Source organism: Nomascus leucogenys, chromosome 18 (genome assembly GCF_006542625.1).
Source record: "Nomascus leucogenys isolate Asia chromosome 18, Asia_NLE_v1, whole genome shotgun sequence".
NCBI classification, from domain to species: Eukaryota; Metazoa; Chordata; class Mammalia; order Primates; family Hylobatidae; genus Nomascus; species Nomascus leucogenys.
Genome location: NC_044398.1, coordinates 19,221,162 through 19,228,006, shown reverse-complemented (window position 1 = coordinate 19,228,006; position 6,845 = coordinate 19,221,162).

Below are 6,845 nucleotides of genomic sequence, written 5' to 3'. Positions count from 1 at the left end.
CTCATATTGTTTTATACTCAGAAAAAGAAAGAGAAACGAAACTAAAGGCAGGTAGCCTGGCGCTTAGGAACCAGACCTGAAACCAGGCCTGGGCCTGCCTGACCTAAACCTGATAGTTAAAGACCACCCCTGACCTAACCAGTTATGTTATCTATAGATTCCAGGCATTGTATGGAAAGGCATTGTAAAAATCCCTGTCCTATTCTGTTTCGTTCTGATTACCAGTGCATGCAGTCCCCAGTCACATACCCCCTGCTTGCTCAACCAATCACGACCCTCTCACAAGGACCCCCTTAGAGTTGTGAGCCCTTAAAAGGAACAGGAATTGCTCACTCGGGGAGCTCGGCTCTTGAGACAGGAGTCTTGCCGATGCTCCTGGCCGAGTAAACCGCTTCCTTCTTTAATTCGGTGTCTGAGGAGTTTTGTCTGTGGCTTGTCCTGCTGCATAATGATCTGAGGTGGAACAGTTTCACCCCAAAACCATCCCCACACACACATGGGTCTGTGGAAAAATTGTCTTCCACAAAACCAGTGCCTAGTGCCATAAAGGTTGGGGAGCGCTTTCTTAAAAGAAAATATATTTTAGGATGGGTGTGGTGGCTCACGCTTGTAATCCTAGCACTTTGGGAGGCTGAGGCAGGTGGATCACTTGAGGTCAGGAGTTCAAAACCAGCTTGGCCATCATGATGAAACCCCGTCTCTATTAAAAATACAAAAAATTATCTGGGCGTGGTGGTGTGCGCCTGTAATCCCTGCTACTCAGGAGGCTGGGGCAGAAGAATCGCTTGAACCAGGGAGGCAGAGGTTGCCATGAGCCGAGATCGTGCCACGGCACTCCAGCCTGGGTGACAGAGCAAGACTCCATCTTAAAAAAAAAAAAAAAAAGAAAATATATTTTAAAACAGAGAAGTAAAAATAATGGTTGCTTTGTAAGCTAAATACATTTGGCCTTATATTAATAGCTAGCACTTAGGCAGAACTTACTATACACCATTGTTCTAAATTATTTACTTATTTATTGACTGATCCTTAAAACAACACAATGAGGTGGATACTTGTAATATCCCCATTTTATAGATGAGGAAACTGAATCACGGGGTGATTAAGTGACTTTCTCAAGGTCACACAGCAACTGAATGGAAAAGCTGGGATCCAAGCCAAGGCAGTGTGTCTCCAGCCCACCTTGTCATTCCAACAAAATGCAATATTTATTTTACCATATTGTCCTTATTTCTCTTATTTCACTCAGGTCCAGTGAAGGGGTCCAAGAACCTGCACCATGGAGACTGAGTCATGGCTTGGTTAGATTCCTAAAGCGTGGCAAGTGGATCTGGGCTCTGCAGAGTTCCTTTATAAGGGGAATTCTCAAACCAAACAGAGAGGCAGATCTGCAAGGCCAGAGGGGCTATAAGTGGGTTATGGAAGAAGTTGCCCTCCCCCTGGGGGGTGGGGGTGGAGACTTCTGGCTTGGGTTGATTCCACTGAGTGGGCTGAGTATGTCTCCTCTCTCGCTGTTTTCTGCAGGTCTGTCTCGCTGTGCCCTTCCCAAAGAATCACTCTTGTCAAGGGCTTCAGCCACATCTCCGACCCAAGCTCGTGATTATATTTCCAGCTGCCTAGGAGAATCAGGTCTTATATGTCCCACAGGCACCCGAAACTCAGTATCTTCCAACGCAGTCATGTTCTTCTCCTTAAACTTACTCTTCTCAATTCCCCTCCTTGTCATTTATTCGCTCAACACATATTTGTGAAACACTAGGCTAATCAAAGTCTCAAAAGAATGCAACCCCTTGTCTCTTTTATCCACCCTTCCCTTTTTTCCCTTTCCTCTTTCCTGCACTGCTCACCCTTTCCTCTTTATTTTTTATTTTATTTATTTTATTTTTTTTTTGAGACAGAGTCTTGCTCTGTCTCCCGGGCTGCAGTGCACTGGTGCGATCTCGGCTCACTGCAAGCTCCACCTCCCGGGTTCACACCATTCTCCTGCCTCAGCCTCCCGAGTAGCTGGGACTACAGGTGCCTGCCACCACGCGTGGTTAATTTTTTTTTGTATTTTTAGTAGAGACAGGGTTTCACCGTGTTAGCCAGGATGGTCTCAATCTCCTGACCTTGTGATCCGCCGCCTCAGTCTCCCAAAGTGCTGGGATTACAAGAGTGAGCCATTACAAGCATGAGCCACCGTGCCCAGCCCCACCCTTTCCTCTTTAAATATTGAAGTCCTTAAACCCTCTTTGGAAAAAGTATGGGTCACAGATCCTACTGTGGCTTAGGTCTCTTTTTTCTGGGCATACTCTCATCCTTGGCAAAATTAACTCTAAATTGATTGAGACTCGCCTCAGTCATTTTCTTTTTCTTTTTTTCTTTCTTTTCTTTCTTTTTTTTTTGAGACAGAGTCTCACTCTGTCGTCCAGGCTGGAGTGCAGTGGCATCATCTCGGCTCACTGCAACCTCTGCCTTCCGGGTTCAAACAATTCTCCTCCCTCAGCCTCCCGAGTAGCTGGGATTACAGTGCGTGCCAACACACCTGGCTAATTTTTTGTATTTTTAATAGAGACAGGGTTTCATCATGTTGGCCAGGCTGGTCTCAACTCCTGACCTCAGGTGATCTGCCTGCCATGGCCTCCCAAAGTGTTGAGATTACAGGAGTGAACCACCGCACCCAGGTTTCTCCTTTTTCTTTTTTTTTTTTTAACATGTACCTCAGTTTTCTTCTTTGGTTTTTTTTTTTTTTTTTTTTTTTTGAGATGGAGTCTCGCTCTGTCGCCCAGGCTGGAGTGCAGTGGTGCAATCTCGGCTCACTGCAAGCTCTGCCTCCCGGGTTCACGCCATTCTCCTGCCTCAGCCTCTCCGAGTAGCTGGGACTACAGGCGCCCGCCACCACGCCCGGCTAATTTTTTGTATTTTTTAGTAGAGACGGGGTTTCACCGTGGTCTCGATCTCCTGACCTCGTGATCCGCCCGCCTCGGCCTCCCAAAGTGCTGGGATTACAAGCGTGAGCCACCGCGCCCGGCCTTTCTTCTTTGGTTTTACACAGCCCACATTCTGATCGGGAGAGACAGATAGTAAACAAATGGCTAATTAAATATACATTAGGCCAGGCACTAGGAGAAAAGGCAGGCACAGCTGACACAGCTATATCCCACAATATCCATTTCCCCTTTGTCCTAATAAACTAATCAATGCTCCAATTTTTAGGTGAATTCAGGCCCCCCAGAATAAAGATTCCATTTCCAGCCTCCCCTATAGTCAGATGCAGGCATGTGACCAAGCTCTGGCCAGAGATGAAAGTGAGAGTGTCTCAGTAGCTTCTGGAGCCTCCCTTAAGAGCCACAGCTATTCTGTGGCGTTCCTGCTTCTTTGCCATTTCTCCTTCCTGCTGACTGGAGGACACACAGAGTGGCTGGAGATCCTGCAATCATCTTGGATTATGAGATAACCTTGGGACACACAGAGAGAACGTCATGTGAAGGGACACACACAGAAAGAAGATGACCCTACGAAGATGCAGGCAGGGATGAGGGTGATGCTGCCACAAGCCAAGGAACGCTTGGGGCCACTGGAAGCTGGAAGAGGCAAGGGAGGGTCTTCTTCTCCATGATTCAGAGGGAGCATGAGCCTGCCATCACCTTGAATTTGGACTTCTAGCCTCCGGGCCTCTTAGAAGAAGCAAGATGTGAATCCTACAGCTACAAGGAACCGAACGCCGCAAACAACCACATGAGCAGGAAAGCATGACCCAAGGCAGGACACCTAGCTCAGCTTATCCCAACTCCTGACCCACAAACATGAAACCCCCATGGCAAAATATTACTGAGACAGTGAAAGATCTCACCTATCCAACTCCATCTTGCTTTTAACCTCCAAGCTGTCCTTGTTCATTCCCGGGCATAGGCTGAACTAACTTTGGGAGGAACTTACTTTATAGTTTAAAACAAAGATGAGGCTGAGCGCAGTGGTTCACATCTGTAATCCTAGTGCTTTGGGAGGCCAAGGCGAGCGGATCACTTGAGGTCAGGAGTTTGAGACCAGCTTGGCCAACATGGTGAAATGCTGTTTCTACTAAAAATACAAAAATTAACTGGGCATGGTGGCAGGCGCCTGTAATCCCAGCTACTCGGGAGGCCAAGGCAGGAGAATCGCTTGAATCCGGGAGGCAGAGGTTGCAGTGAGCCGAGATTGGGCCACTGCTCTCCATACTGGGCGATAGAGCGAGACTCTGTCCCCCAAAAATAAATAAATAAATAAATAATAAAAATAAAAATACAACAAAGATGATAACAGCCCTTTTCCAAAACAAACCCTCTTCTTGTCTGGAGATCAGTTGCCTTTGAAGGACTAACAAATTAGCAAAAAGATTAGAAATTATGGTTTAGGAGTCATGCAGCTGAAGGCTACAAGATTCTGACCCTCCCAAATTGCTCCTGGGGATTACATCACTATTGTAAAGCCTAAGATAGTGCTTGAGATATTTTGCAGACCCTGCACTTGATGGATCAGTTGGCACCCCCCAGATTGATAAACTGGATCATCTGATCTTGTGACCCCCAGCCAGAAACTGACTCAGTGCAAGACAGCTTCAACTCCCTATGATTTCATCTCTGACCCAACCAATCAGCACTCCTGACTCACTGGCTGCTTCCCACCCACCAAATTATCCTTAAAACTCTAGTCCCCAAATGCTCGAGGAGACTGATTTGAGTAATAATAAAACCCCAGTCTCCTGCAAAGGTGACTCTGAGTGAATTACTCCTTCTTTATTTCAATTCCGCTGTTGATAAATCAGCTCTGTCTAGGCAGTGGGCAAGGTGAACCTGTTGGGCGGTTACAAGTTTGGGAGCTTGTCCGGGATTGCCCTTACGACTACCTGCCATAAGGGTAATCCTGGTTCGGTAGCCTCCCTCTGGTGACAGATCCAGAGGCCAGTCCAAGTGGCCGCCTACTTCTCCTGGACTCGGGGTTGACTCTGCTACTGTCTCTACAGGCCGGGCACTGCTGACCCATGGTGCATGGATTTAATTGCAATAGAGAAATAGTCCTGGGGAAACTGATTTGAGTAATGATAAAACTCCGGTCTCCCACACAGCCAGCTCTGCATGAGTTACTCTTTCTCTATTGCGATTCTCTATCTTGATAAATCAGCTCTGTCTAGGCAGTGGGCAAAGTGAACCCTATGGGTGGTTACAGAAATCATAGATAATACATGTGTGTTATTCTAATTAAAAAAAAAGAGATAACTCTGGGAATGATGCCCATACAAAACAAAGCAACAAAATAGAGTAGAACCTGCATCCTTGTCACCAAGCTGCCCCATATCAGCCCTCCCCCCTCCCCCTACCACATTACCTCCGTATTTCTAAACTTTGAGAGAAAAACAAAATTCCAATGTGTTTATCTAAATGCTATTTTGGAGTTTTCTGTTACTGCCAGCCAAATCTAATCCTAACTGATGCATAGGTTGAACAAATAAAGGGTAGGGATTTCCTTTTAGACAGGATGGACAGGGAAGGCCCTCTGAAGATGTGGCATTTGAGCAGAAACCAGAATAAGATGAGGCACACTATGCCAGTGTCTAGGAAAAGAGTTTTCCAGGCAGAACTACCCCCTTATCACCTCTGCTGAAAATCTGCCATCATCCTTGACCTCCTTCCACTCCCATGGGCTCCACATGTAACCTGTTACCAAACCCTAAGAATTCTACCTGTAAATATATCTCAGAACAAACAAACAAAGCAAACAAATCAAACCTACAAACTTTTTTTTTTTTTTTGAGACAGGGTCCCATTCTTTTGCCCAGGCTGGAGTGCAGTGGATCAATCACAGCTCACTGCAGCCTTGACCTTCCAGGGCGCAAGTGATCCTCCCACCTCAGCCTCCCAAGTAGCTGGGACCACAGATGCACGCCACCACTCTCAGGAAATTTTAAAATTACTTTTTGTAGAGACAGAGTCTTAGCACCATCTGTTGAAAGGCTTTTCTTTCCCCATTGAATTGTTTTCACATCTTTGTCAAAAATTATTATACCCTGGAGGCTGAGGCAGGAGAATGGCGTGAACCCGGGAGACGGAGATTGCAGTGAGCCGAGATTGTGCCACTGCACTCCAGCCTGGGCGACGGAGCAAGACTCCATCTCAAAAAAAAAAAAAAAAAACCATTATACCATAAATGTAAGGGTTTATTTCTGAACTCTCAATTTCAGTTCAAGCAGCTAGATGATTATCCTAATGCTAGTATCACATTGTCTTGATTACTGTAGCTTTATAAGTTTTTTTTTTTTGAGATGGAGTTTCGCTCTTGTTGCCCAGGCTGGAGTGCAATGGCATGATCTCAGCTCACTGCAACCTCTGCCTCCCGGGTTCAAGTGATTCTCCTGCCTTAGCCTCCTGAGTAGCTGGGATTACAGGCACCTACCTCCACACCTGGCTAATTTTTTGTATTTTTAGTAGATATGGGGTTTCACCATGTTGGCAAGGCTGGTCACGAACTCCTGACCTCAGGTGATCCACCCACCTTGGCCTCCCGAAGTGCTAGGATTACAGGCATCAGCCACCACACCTGGCCTGCTTTTTAAGTTTTGAAATCAGGAAATGTGAGTTCTCTTTCTTCTTATTCAAGATTGTTTTGGCTATTCGGCACCCCTTCCATTTTCATATGAATTTTAGAAGCAGCTTGTCAATTTCTGCAAAGAAGCCAGTTGAGATTTTCATAGGAATTGAGTTGAATCTATATATTAATTTGAGGAGTTTGCCACCTTAACAATAGTGTCTTCCAATCCATGAACATGGGATGTCTTTCCGTTAATTTAGATCTTCTTTATTTTCTTTCAACAATCCTTTGTAGTTTTCAAA